Raw genomic sequence first — 15,641 nt, 5'->3', positions numbered from 1 at the left:
AGAGAGAGAGAGAAAGAGAGAGAGAGAGAGAGAGAGAGAAAGAGAGAGACCTACAAAATCACTGTAGATTTTCAACAGAACAGGTTGTAGCAATTTAAATGAAGAGTGTGGCTCAAAAGCACAACGTGTCACCCGATGTGGAAATTGATCACGGAACAATTTGAACTTAAGTGGAATAGACTCACTAGTTCATGCCTTTTCGCTATGTGTGTATTTGTTATGTATTCACATGCATGTGTGCGTGTGCGTGTGCGTGTGCGTGTGCGTGTGCGCGTGTGTGTGTGTGTGTGTGTGTGTGTGTGTGTGTGTGTGTGTGTGTGTGTGTATACCTTGATGCATCCGTTTACCTGTGTAAACATAGATAAACATGGGGATAGGGGTTAGGTGTGGATGTATAGTAAGTAGCTTTCTTCTCAATCAAATGGATTCTGGGATGTGTCACGCTGCGTGACACCTTGGGCAAGAGTTTACTACTATTACTTTGCGCCAACCGAAGATTTATAGACAGAAAGTGTAAGAAGGCTATCTCATACATGTGAGTGTGTGGGGGGGTATTCATGTATGTGTTTGTCCCACAATGTCGCCTGACTCGGTGGTACGTTTTATGTCCGCGTAACTTAGCGATTCGTCAAAAGGTCCGAAAGAATAAGTGGCAGGCTTAATAATAAGTAGAGTGGTCTAATTATTTGACTAAAGCCTTCAAGACCAGACCTGAGATAGGGTGCATTCTAATGTTTGCATACATAGACGTATGTAAATATATGTATCTATGTCTAATTATAAATATATATAACTAATAAAGGTGTCTTATTACCAATTACCAACCAAAAAGAGAACTATAAATTATTTACATTATTTACCTTTAACGGATATTTGTCCTCATCTTTTTTGTTGTTAACATAACGTTTCGGATGATATACCCTCCAGCCTTCATCATGTGTCATGGGGAAATTTCTTACCTGGATTCTCATTTCTAAGGTGTTTTTCTATGTTGTTGTTGTTATTATTATTATCATCATTATCATTCAGGTCACTGCCTGGAATCGAACTCGGAATCTTGGGGTTAGTAGCGTGCGCTCTTAACCACTACGCCATATGCCCGTCAATTGCAAAGAATGTACGTAATTCCTGCTCTCTTAAATATAGAACTGTAGAACTATAGATGTCACTAAAGTGATTACGGGTACTAGTAAGCGCCAACATTGCTAGAAGTAAATGTCAAAACAACTCTTTCCCACGATAAAGCACAGATCTTATGAATGACAAAGCAGTCGAGCTCCCTACAGGATCCAACTTTATAACTTTCCTTTTTACCATTTTTGAAATCAGAATGGGATTTCTGCGGTAAAACTTATAAACTGACAAGGCGAGCCAGCTTAACCCTAGGTAATCAGGTAAGAGCCACCGACGAACATTAATATAACTGCGGAAATAACTGATGATCTGGCTATGCTCTGGATGCTGTACGGAGATTGTAACCCTTGGCAGTGATAAGATAAGGGATTTATCGAGCCAAAGAGTTGTTTTAACACTTATTTCTAGGAATGCTGGTGCTTACCAAAGCTCTTAGTCACTTTAATGATATATATATACGCGCACACACACACACATTTAATGGTGTGCGTATGAATATATACATACTTATATACATACATATATATACATACACACACACACACACACACACACACACACACACACACACACACACACACACACATATACATATATATATATATATATATATAGGCATGTACATATGAACATATCTTATACATATCCATATATATCCTGAGTAAAAATTATGGTATGGTCTTCATGTATAATTTATATATAGAACTGCTTATGCGGTTCTTTGCATCTATATAATTTCATAGTTATTTGCTCCCAAATGGAATCAAGGCATCCGCTTAGGTACATACATGTATAAGTACTATAACATACACGCAAGCATACATACTTGTATACACACATACACATACATGTTACATGTACATATGTGCATATGTATGTGTGTATGTATGTGTGTATGCCTGTTTGTGTAGGACTATATATATGTCTATTTATAAGTATATTTTGGCAATTCTGACGTGTATGTGTTTTACTGTCTCAAATACAAAAATATATTTGCATTAAAAATGCTGTCCCATATATTTACGTAAGATATATAGTGGTGAATTGCCTCATCAATATTTAATATGTAGTGAATGAGCTGAAGTCATATTTTGCATTTATCATCTTTCGAAACACGTGATCTTCTTCATGTTTCTGTATATATGTGTGTGAATATATAGAATATATAGAGAGATACATACATACATACATGCGTAGATTTGTATGGTTCGAGGCTCTCTAGCGACGTAAACATTTTGTAAATGGAAAATATAGTTAGTAGTTAAAATAAAAGAAATACTTTTATACAATGAAAAACTACTTTCTGGCAAAGTAGCCATTCTCACGATAACTGTGAGATTCAACGTGGGCTTTTTATCTCGTCTGCAAAAAGATAATATTTGTAGCAAGATTAGATTAGAATATAGTTAATCGAATAACCTGGTGGGAAAATATATTGAATTCTTTTGAAAAGTTTAATCAGAATATTTAATCAATACACAAAAGAGAAAATAAATTGAAAGAAAGGAAACCTTGTATACATGAAACTTTTAAATTATAAAAGATACCTGTTTCGTTTCTTCGTTAAAGATATTTTTGATAGAGATGCACTATTACAGAGAATATAAGATGGTGAGTTTGCAGAAACGTTAGCACGCCGGACAAAATACTTAGCGGCATTTCACCCGTCTTTCCGTTCCGAATTCAAATTCCGCCACGGTCCTGTTTTGAATTTCGTCATTTCGTCGTAGTCAATTTACCCCCATACACGGACTCGCTGGCTTTGTTCCAAAATTTGAAATCAATAATGCATGGAATATCACTGTGCCTTTCATCATTTCGCGGTCGATAGAATAAGTACCAGCTGAACTTTAGGGTTGATGTAATCGACTTACTTCCTCCAGATATTGCTTGCCTTGTGCCAACATTTGAAACCAGTTTTATATGGAATGTATAAATTCCGCCCAGGTCGACTTTGCCATTCATTTCTCGGGGCCGATAAAGTACCAGTTAAGCACTGGGGTCGATGTAATCGCCTTACCAATCCCCAGATGTTGTTTGCTTTGTGCCAAAATTTGTAACTTATACTAAATGGAATATGAAGCTGACTGCCTTTCATCTTTCAAGGTCGTTAAAATAAGTATCAGTTTAGCCCTGGGCGTTGATGTAATCGACTTAATCCCTTCCTCGAAATCACTGGCCCAGTGGCAAAAGTTCGAAACCAATATTACTTAGAATATAACCGGTGAGCTGGCAGAATTTTTAGCACGTTTAGCAATATGCTTGGCGGTGTTTCGTCCATCTTTACGTTCTGAGTTCCGCCAAAGGAAACACCAGTTGCGCCCTTTGGTCGATGTAATCGATTTACCCCTGCCACAGAAATTCCTGGTCTGGTTCAAAATTTTGAAACTGATGCTACATGGAATATAAAAGATATCGACACTTGCACAATTATAGTTCTGTTAATATAATACGATTCGCCCATCTAGAGGCGTTATACAATGTCATATATTATTATTCTGTCTTGTATTTAAATCGGATGAGACATTAATTTAATAATTTGTTGTAAAAGCTGCAAATCATTAGTTGAAATAAATTGCCATTATCGCTTTGCAAATCTTAACAGGCAATGGTCGTGTAATCTATGGAACAGACTTACATTATATGTGAATGTACATACACTTATGCATACGCATGCGCACACACACGCGCACATACATACGCACACATATACATATATACATGCATACATACAGAGATATGTAAGTATATGCATATGTACATATATACATGTGTATATATATATACACACATGCATATAAATATATATGTATATATAATTGCGTGTGTGTCTATGTGTGTATGTCTGTGGTTATTTGTGCATGTAGGTAGGTATGGAGGAAGGAAGAGAGTTAGATATATCAGGCCAAATTGAGTCCATTGCACTGTCGGATAGATATTTGCTGAAGGTTTTTATATTTGCTACAAACATTACCGAAGGTGCCATTACTGTACACTCACCTCTGCGACTGCAAATTATGTGAGTGAGTGGTTGTCTTGATGGAATGCTTCATCACTGAAGTGTATAATGTATGGTTTATGTTCTGTCTCATTGCTTTCATCCAGAAGCTGTTGTTCGAACACTGCGTCACTCTTTGCCTGAGTCGTTCGCTCAATAGAGAGAAGAGAGAGACACGCATTCACTGGCACATGGTGGTCTTCCAGTTATAGCAACAACAAAAATATTTCACAATTCACTTGCTTTTGGAGAAACACAATCTCATGAAACATACGAAAACTTAATTTGCATTATTCTTATGCAAAATTTATAAAAATGGAGGTATTTGTGTATATATAAATATCGGGATACATCCATGAGAGCGTATGTACTAGTGGTCAGGCTGTTGTAATTGCGAACGGGAGATGGTGGTTTCAATTTCTGGTTCGTGTGGTGCGTTGAGTTCTTCAACAGATCACTTCATCTCGTCATGCTCTGTGATCACATCGGCATTTGGCATGTGAAATAAGGCGCACCTGTTCAGGTAAGCTCAGTGTAATTTGGTCACTATAACCAATTGTTTGTGGAGGTTGTTCAGCAAGAAATTACAGATTTGTCATTCACGTACACGAGAAACTACCATAACCATCATGTTTCCACGCGCATATTAGAGATTATATCTAAATATGCACATGGGCTTATAAATAAAAATCATAAAATATTCTTTATTTAGTGGTGCATATAATCTTTTTATTGATATTATATGTATTTATATAATGCATACTAGTGACTATAGCCTCATACAACTATTTGCCAATGTATTTCTGTTTATTTTCTACTCTGGGCACAACGCAAGAAATTTTGGGGGAAAGTGGCCAGTCGATTAAATCGACTCCAGTACGCAACTGATACTTAATATATCGACTCCGAAAGAATGAATGACATAGTCAACCACTGCAGAGTTTGAACTCAGGAACTAAAGGCAGACGAAATACCGCTAAACATTTCGCCCGGCGTGCAAACGTTTCTGACACCTTGCCGCCTTAAAGCATTTCAATATTAGCAAATAATAAGGTGGTGAGATAGAAGAAAACTTACTTCGGCGGGAAAATTGCTTAGCGGCTTTTTGTCCGTCTTTGCATTTTGAGTTCAAATTCTGCCGACATCTACCTTGCCATTCGTTCTTTCGATGTCAATAACATAAGTACCAGATATATATTGCGATCGATATAATCGACTTAATCCCTGACCCGAACTTACAATTCCTGTGTGAAAATTTGAAACGAGTATTACCAGAAGATACCCGTCTGGCAGTTATGGCTGTGGATTGAAAAGGTAGTTATATACCTTCCTACATATACTACATACGTTTATGAGCATATATTCTCAAATACACTCGTGCACACCAGCATACATGGCTACAAATATTCATGTACATATTTCCACAAGTACATGTGAACTTTTGATTTGTGCACGTATGTGTATGTATATATATATGGGAGAATATACAAATAATAACAACAGACGAGGACAGCTGGTGTAAATAACAAAAGTATATATTAGTATGACGCTCGGGAATACGGAAAGTCTTTGACGTTTCGAGCTACGCTCTTCAACAGAAAGAATACGGAGACAAGGAGAAAAACACGGAGAAAAAAAATTGAATAGTGTTCAGTCAACGGTCAATCATAATAATCATATATATATATATATATATATATACACACACACACACACACACATATATATATATATATACAGGCAGATATATATATATATGTACAGACAGATACACGTGTGTGTGTTTGTATTTCTTGCTTCTTTTCGATTAAACTGTGATCTTGTATGATATTATCTGTATGTTTATTTGTAATATGCGTGTGCGTGTGATATAATAATTTGCACATCGTGAAGATTATTTAATCGCACATCTTTACACTCATTATCATTTATTTGCACTTGGTGTAGAGTTTCTTTAATTCAATAAAACTGATGGAAATATTGCGCAAATATAATTCTTTAGAAAAATATCATTATTAAATAACCCAATATCTAGAACTAAAACTTCAAAGAACGAGTGTTACAGAATGTTAATATTTACTTGAATGTCGTAGTAGAAGTGGTAATAGCAGTAGTAGCTTTGGTAGTAGTAGTAGTAGTAGTAGTAGCAGCAGCATAAACAGTAGTAGTAGTAGTGATGGTGAAGGTATGACAGTAGTAGTTTTAACTTAAACCCTGGACTGCTCTGACCCAGCAGACCTAAAGGGAATACCTCTCATCATGAATTCGCTTGTTTTGTGTGTCTGCATATAGATCTAAGCACGCACGCACGCACACACACACACACACAGATATGTATGTGTGCATGTGTATATGTATTCACATATATATATATATATTTATATATATATACATATATATAGATATATTCATATACATATGTGTGTGTGTGTGTGTGTGTGTGTGTGTGTGTGTGTGTGTGTGTGTGTATTTTAGAGAATGTAGTTTGTAAAGCCGTTGCATTGTGTGGAGGTACAAAATAAAATAGAAAACGAAAAGAAAACGGGACAAAGTTGCAGTCCTACCTTATAATTTTATATTTCGTAGTGAAGACCCTTTTTCAGGACACTCGGAAAAACGATATTTTGAAAAGCTTTTTGCTAAGATGTGTGGGGGGGGGGAGGAGCGGGGGAGAAAGTTGGAATGTGATATGCGCGGACTGGTGTTGCTTTAGCCATAAGTCTATTTCGTGTAGGTCCTTTCTTTTCTTAATGGTTCATCTCAACTTGTTTCTAGGGAGGGCTTCCATAATTCTGGCACTTCCTAAGGTGTTTCTTTCTCGAGGTGTTTGTCTACATATGCTCATTTATTCGGATGTATAGTTTCCTAATAGTGCTCCCAATATAGAAGACTACCACGTATGCCATTTATGCCCTCAAGCATATTTTGGTGTCATCGATGGGGAACTTGCTGAGTGCGCACCCTACTGTGCTCTCTGTGGTAATTTTCCACGCCAGAACTTTCCTCGGGGTCGTATCACTCTGTACCAACTCTACTTGTGGATGGATTGTTGGATAACTGCCGTTGATTTGTCGTCGAAGTACGGCAGTCTAACAAAGCAATTTTCTAATCTGATATTATGGTCTTTCTTATGGTGTTTACCAGCTTTCCTGTTTCGCAGATCCAATCGTTTAACCTCGTATGACAGATGGCAGTTGCGCGGCAAGCACCCGTGGGACCACTTGGTATTGCTAGCTTTGTCAGTCACCTCTCTGCTTATCTCTCCTATACCTGTTATCTCATTCTGTATGTATGTGGCTTTGTCTCTGGTGCGCAGGACTGATTCGTAATGTACGAACAGATTCCTAGTGACATATTTAAATAACAATTCGCGAAGATGTAACCCTCTTTTGTCATCTTGATTTGGAATTCTTGTAGAGAGAGGGTTCCGGATAACTTTCATGTATAGTGTTCGCTTCTTCCCGAAACAAGGCGAGCGCTATGATGTTCTCGACATACAATAAAGTGGAAAATAGTTGAAAGAACCATACCTTATGTTGTCGTTGTTGGCACTCCGTCGTTTCCGACGTCGAGGGTTCCAGTTGATCCGATCAACAACCTGCTCGTGAAATTAACGTGCAAGTAGCTGAGTACTCCACAGACACGTGTACCCCTAACATAGTTCTCGGGGATATTCAGCGTGACACAGTTTGACAAGGTTGGCCCTTTGAATTACAGGCACAACAGAAACAGGAAGAAAGAGTGAGAGAAAGTTGTGGCGAAAGAGTTCAACAGGGTTCGCCACCATCCCCTGCCGGAGCCTCGTGGAAATTTAGGTGTTTTCGCTCAATAAACACTCACAACGCCCGGGCTGGGAATCGAAACAGCGACCCAATGCCCGCGAGTCCGCTGCCCTAACCACAGGGCCATTGCGCCCCCACACCTTATGTTAACAGATAAAAAATCCAGTAAACTTTGCCTAAATGAAAGAGTTCAGATAATTTTGAGATCTCAGATCTCTAACTCACTGCTGAAATCTAGATCGAAAATATTCAACGCTGGAAGATTATGCCTACGACCCTTTTGAAAAAATTCGGAAGTACCTCCCCCACCGGATTGAGCCTCTACCATTAACTCTAAGCTGCTACCTTTGCAGCATTATAACTTATGGTCTAAGGGAAATAACTATTCCCGCTTTAGCTTCTTTCTGATTAATTGTTTTGTTTTTTTCCCTGAAGTTTTTTGTCTTCTCGCCTTTCTTCACGTGAGTGTGTGCATGAATGCATGTACATTTATAGAAGAAATGCATGGATTTATAAGACAATTGTCTGTTAAATTTAGCAATATCAGCGTGCAGTTAATGTCTTGGAACTTCACTTGAAGGATCATCTTTCGTACATTTCGTGTATGTTTAACTTCCTATTCGATTGTTTTCCGTATCGCAAGAGAAATATGGCAATTTGAGTACCATTAACCAAAATCTAAAAAGTAATATTTTATTCGAAGCTGTCTCTGAGCGCCATTCTTTTTTTTTTGACGACTTGGAATAACGTGACTCCTTTCGAACACATATTTAAGTCCATACGTAAGTAATTACTTTTGCCCATGCACATATAAATTTAAATACTTATTGATTCATTTATCACGCATGGAATAAACAATATCATTTGTGTGTGATTCAAAATTCTTTTTCTCCGACATTTCAGGTATTTATTTCAAGTTTCCTCGAGGTCAAATTTGACTTTTGTCTTTTCCAGGGAGTCTAGAATAAAATATTTACTGAAGGTAGTGGAGTTGGCTGGGATGCTAGAGTTTTTGATGAAATGCTTTGTCATTACGGTTCCAAACAATTACGCTGTGAATGTTCAGCCTTATGTTGCAATCTTGTTTGATTGTCACTAACTGAATGACGTTTTCTAAGTAACGGAACGAAAGCAACGCAAAATATTTGCTTTGCCCCACGCAAATTCCATGTCACTTTCATAGCATTGCCAGAAACATATTTTTCGTTTGGGAAGGAAGCTTTGAGAAAATCAAGAGTTGCATTACCATTTCACCTTTGTGAGTTATAATGTCACCGAGGTGATGATTCACTGTTATTGTGACTAAGTTAATAGATAAACATTCATTAAAAAGGAAACGATAGAATAAATTGATTTCTATCATAGCCAGAAAGTTATTGTCAATTTCATCAACTTCAATACTTGAATGGTACACACGTTAGAAATATTTGAAAGGAATAATCACAATGCCGACACAGCTGAAGAAATATATGATGTTTACGCCGAGAACACCTTTAGTTATAGAACTATTCAATGAGAGATAATCTATAGCAAGGCGAGAGTAAGGATACAAAACTACAAAATTCTGTTATTTCAACATCATTGTCTTACAGCTGTTTTCAATGCCCTTAGAGTTCCCTGTAGGTATCTTTAAGTAAACATTATATCCAGGGGATTGCAGGAGAAATTGTGGCTGTTGTTATTGAGGATGCGTAGAGGTAGAGACGCATACGAATCAAATCTGAAGGGGTAATGAAAATGATTGCAGGTTAATTAGTTAAAAAGCTAAGAATAGTAATCTGATAAAGAAAATGTACGATTCAGTCACAGCAAGACAGAATAAAGAAAACATTTAGCCTGTTTTTCTTTCGTAAAGAGAAGGCCACGTCGATTCCTAAATAGATTTTTTTCAATAGTTTACATATAATTCTCCTTCCAATGTTTCATTAAAATATCTTATTTCTCTTACATTTCCTTTTCCCTCCTGTATTGACTTTAATTTTTACTGGTCAACAGCATGTCCTCCTTAGATTCTTGTGATTATATATGATTATCACAGTAGGAGAGTTTTACTTCAAGCGAACGAATATAGATAGGATGGGATGTAATGATATCTTCTTATGGAAATACGAACATCTACACTCCTAACTCCAGCTGACGTCAAGGTAAAATTGTGCTTAATATTCAATGAATGACAGCGACAAAGATGTCTTTTATCAAAACATCATAGTCAGCATTGCTATTAAATTTTCCAGGCCTGATAGAGAAATAATAAAGTCAACAATAGCATTGTAACAAAAACAACAACGGCAGCAGCTGCATAAACATCAACTCAGCCGCTTGCACTGCTAAAAATAGATCCTGACTTCGCCTCGTATCACATCCTGTTGTCTTAATAAATTGTATAATGACAGCGTGGATTTGTCTCTAAAAACAGTGTTGTCAGACACGGTTGGAAAACATTAAAACATACTCTCTATTGAATCAGAGTTAACCCGGGGCCAAATAACTAACATTATTTTCCAATTCTGTACAATAAGAATGACAGGGGCCACAGAATGTACACTATCCGCAATCACAATATTTTTTAGAAGATTGACAACATTAGGGAACTTATGAAGGGAGTCACTAGGTGATTGTTGCTAGGAATATGATCAAGATTGCGCCTAAATCTTAACCCTCCATATTAAATGAAAAAAAGACAAAAGGTTATGCCAATATATTCTTTGACACACATGGTGATAGATGAGATAGTTAAAGCGGCAATGCGGTAGAGTTGTTAGCATGCTGAGCCAAATGCTTTGCAGTATTTCGTCCGTCTCTACGTTCTGAAATCAAATTCCGCCGAGGTCGACTTTGTATTTCATTCTTTCAGGGTCGATAAAATAAATACCAGATGAATACTGGAATCGATCTAATTGACATAGCTTGGCATTCTGCTAAAATCTTACATGAATGGGTGATTTAGTGAAGATGGGAATGTCTGGTACCATAAATCTGATCGAAGGCCAATGGCACTAAACACCAACAACAGCAAAATCAACAACACCAACCACTACCACCAACACCACCACCACAACAACAACAACAAAAGCACCAACCCCACCATCACTACTCTTCCTCCTCCTCCTGCTACTACTACTACTACTACTCCTCCTCCTGCTGTTACTACTACTACTACTACTCCTCCTCCTCCTCCTCCTCCTCCTCATGCTACTGCTACTACTACTAGTACTGCCGCTGCTACTACTGGTACTACTACTACAACCTCTGCTGCTATTGCTTCTGCAACTGCACAACTGATGGATGTGGCTGATATGAAAGAAGTTTGTTCCTCAGCCACATAGTTCCTGCTGCAGTCCAACTGTGCGTCATCTTGGGCAAAATACACATATGTGTGTGTGTGTGTGTGTGTGTGTGTGTGTGTGTGTGTCTGTGTATAGTATTAGTAACAAATGTATGTATGTGGTCTTGTCTTTTGCGTCTCCTCTCTGCTGTCTATGTCTTTCTGTGCCTTTTACCACATTTTCCCGTCTTATTCTTGACGCGTGACCCGTGGCCATCCACATCGTTCATCCTCTTCTTTTCACAGGGGCTGTCGAAGAAACCAAAACCTTCTTTTCTCTCGTCTCCTACTCTCATCACGTTTTGCTGTCTCTCAATTGTCCTATCTATAAATCCTTTAGGATATTCCTCCTGGCGTTAACCATATTTCTGTCTCTGACTAAACCTAAGACCCTATTCAGTTTATTTATTTCAGTTTGTTCCTATGTCCACCCTTAGTCTTGCTTCTTTTTGCCTTTGTCCCTCATCCTTCCACTCATTGTCTCTTTCTGAATTACATTTATTTCATATTTGTATGTTCACTTTCTGTATTGCATAGTCGTTTATTTCTTGTTTGTTTATTTAATTTATGTCATGTTTTTTTCCCTTGTTCGACGGCTCGCTATTTTCCGGCATCATATATATTGTTTATTCATTTCTTTTTATTCATTCATTCAATCCTTGCAGCTTCGGCCATGCTGGAACACCACCGTGGGTCTGCTGATTTCTTGTCTGGTGTATTCCACATCACCACTCTTGTATGTGCCTCTGTCCTAGATGTTGGCCCATTTGTTGCATAAGGACTTTGATTTTGCTGTCTTCATCTGTACCTCATGCCGATAATGTGAAGAGGATATTGAAACCATTTATAGGGATATTTAACCACGATACACAGGTTTAATATATTATAGTGGTGGTGGTGGTGGTCATTGGAGTGGCAATAGAATTAAGAGCTGCAGTGGTAGTTTTCCTACTAGTAGTCGTGGTGTTGGTTGTTGTGGTGTTAAATGTGTCTTCATGAGCAGCAATAATACTAGTCGCAGCAGCAGCAGCAGTAGTAGTAGTAGTTGTTGTTGTTGCGGCTGAATGATTGGATTACAACAATATTCCTGACAGGAAAACTCGAAAACAATCACAGCGAAAATCGACACAAATCGGAAAGCTAGCAAAACTAACATCCCAAGAAGAAAATTGTTCGCAACCTAACCAAGAACAGGAAGAGCAACAACAACAACATGAACAGCAGCAGAAGCCGGAATCGACTAAAGAAAACAATGTTTATAACAGCAACAATATATATCATGAAAAACGTTGTCAGTCACAGAGAATGCTTTTACAGGGACAAGTGACCGGGTATAAAGATAAAGAAAAATACAAAAATGTTAAGATCATTGATTGCCGTCATTATAAGAGTTAGAAAAGGTGAAAGAATGTAGGTGTTGGTCTATATTTTTAATACTGTAAGGAGGCGAGCTGGCAGAATCGTTAGCACGCCGGGCGAAATGCTTAGCGGTATTTCGTCTGTATTTATGGTTTGAGTTCAAATTCCGCCGTGGTCGACTTTGCGTTTCATCCTTTCGGGGTCGATAAATTAAGTACTAGTTGCGTACTGGGGTCGATCTAATCGACTGGCACCCTCACCTCCAAAATTCAGGCCTTGGGCTTTGAGTAGTAAAGAATACAATATTCTACAGAAGATAGCCAAATGGCAGAATCGTTAGCATGCTGGCATTTCGCACCTCATTACGTTCTGTGTTCAAATTTCGCCAAGGTCGACTTTGCATTTTATCTTTTCGAAGTCGATAAAATAAGTACCAGTGGAACACAAGGTGTCGATGTAATCGACTAATCCCCACTCCCAAAAATGCTGGCCTTGTGCCAAATGTTCGAAATCAATATTGTATTTTATATAAAAGGACGAATTTGCCATGGCTTGTGATACTGTTGATCATAGGTCCCCTTTAAAAGTAATGGTCTAGGGACAAGGAACCACATCACAAGAACATTTATAGCTGTATAGATCAATAAAGAAGCCGGTACATAGATATTCTACATTGTAAATTAGCAACCTAATCTCACTTAATTCTCGCCAAGACGTCTGAGACGTAAACCGAATATTCAGAAACTATTCACGACATACAAGAAATATCAACAGCATTGTCACGGCTGGAGCACTGTTGATGATCCCAATCAGAGATCAATAGTGTTTTAAGCAAAACAAATAAAATAGCAATAGCAACAACAAAATAAAGAAATTAACATAAAATGTTGCTAATCAGTGAATCGATAATTAGGTTAGGGACAACCATTAATGAAAACATTTTCAGTGTGATTAGCGTTGAATTGTCTCCAGAACGGCTGTCCTAGAGGTGTCAGCATTGCTTGCTGTTTAACCTACATATGCAAATGAGTACGATTTTGTTTGTTTTTGGTTTGTGGGGAGACACTGGCCGTGCTTCTATGTATAAATAATTAACATACACATGCATACACACGCACACATATATCAACGTGTACACAAACACGAACACACAAACACATTCGTACATACACGCATGCGCACAATACTTATACACATCTGTCTATCTTTCTACCTATCGATCTGTCTATTCATTTCTCTCTCGATATATAGATTTATATATATATATATATATATATGCCTGTATATATATATATATATTTATATGCCTGTGTATAGATATATATATATATATGCCTGTGTGTATATATGCCTGTATATATATATGTGTATATATAAATATATGTATATATATATGTATGTATATACATGTATATATATATATATGCGTATGTGCCTGTGTATGTGTGTATGCATGAGTGAGTCATGTGTGTATATGCATCTGGGTGCGTGTGTGTGTGTGTGTATGCGTGCGTGTAATGTTAATGTTAAGCGTTAAGAATTTGATAAATACATGCACGTATAAACGGCCATATAAATATATACACACACACCTACGAATGTGGTGGTGATGGTCGTGGTTGGACTGCACACAACTCACTCGAATTAATACGCTCGTTACGTTTAGAATTGTCTACATGTACACATTATTCTTCGCGTGTGGAGATATATTTAGATTTGTATTGATCTAATTTGAACAATGAACCTGTTAAGCAATTGTCGGTTCTTTAATGGAGAATGGTGTCGCCATTGAGCACCTTTGGAAATTGTAAAGAACGGCGACTAATTTCAAAATACAACTTATGGCTGACCTTAAAGAAATTTGGGTAACTTGATACAATTTTTCAAATGGTAATAATGGTTTAACATTTTAGAACCAGACAAGTATTTTTTTTTTTTTTTTTTTTTTTTGGAGTGGGTGTAAATCGATTACATGGATTCCAGTCCTGAAACTGGTACTTATCGTATCGACCTCGAAGAAAGAATTGTAAAGCTGATCTCGTCCGAATTTAATCTCAGAACGAAAAGAGCCGGTCGATTTAAAAACGATGTCTTTAGGAGTTTTGGCCGCAAGACTAGCATTTTAGTAAGGCATATCAGTTACAACCACCCCAGTGCTGAGCAGATGAAAGGAACGTAACGACTTACAAACGATGATATATATATATATATAGGTGTCTTTTCAGTCATTAGGTTAGTCGAATGAATCGACCTCGGTAAAATTTTTAAAGCTTGGCACTTATTCCATCGGTCGCTTCTGCCAAACCACTAAGTTATGGGAACGTATACACATCAACAACGGTTTTCAAGTGGTGATAGGGGAACAGACATACAGAGACACACACACATATATATATATATATATATATATATATATATATATATATACACGCACACGAGATTCCTTCAGTTTCCGCCTACCAAATCCACGCACAGGGTTTTAGTCGGCCCGAGGCTATAGCAGAAGACACTTGCTCAAGGTGCCATGCAGTGAGACTGAACGTGGAACCATGTGCTTGGGAAGCAAGCTTCTTGCCACATGTTTACTAATGCGCCTATATGCGTGGCTTAGTGGTTAGGGCATTCGGCGTACGATCGTAAGATCTTCAGTTCAATTGCCAGCAATACGTTGAATCCTTGAGCAAGACAATTTATTTCACATTGCTCCAGTCCACTCAGGTGGCAAAATGTGTTGTACCTGTATTTCAAAGGGCTGGCCTTGTCACATTCTGTGTCGTACTGAATCTCATTGAGAACTATATTAAGTGTACACGTGTTCGTGGAGTGCTCAGACACTTTCACGTTAATTTTAGGTGCAGGTGTGGGTATATGGTAAGTAGCTTGATTGCATACTATATGGTTCCGGGTTCAGTCCGACTGCGTGGCACCTTGGGCAAGTTTCTTTTACTATAGCCTCGAGCCGACCAAAGCCTTGTGAGTGGATTTAGTAGAGAGAAACTGAAAAAAGCTCATCCTATGTATGTATATATATATATATATATAT

Source organism: Octopus bimaculoides, chromosome 21 (genome assembly GCF_001194135.2).
Source record: "Octopus bimaculoides isolate UCB-OBI-ISO-001 chromosome 21, ASM119413v2, whole genome shotgun sequence".
Classification (NCBI taxonomy): Eukaryota; Metazoa; Mollusca; class Cephalopoda; order Octopoda; family Octopodidae; genus Octopus; species Octopus bimaculoides.
This window is presented reverse-complemented; position numbering follows the sequence as displayed.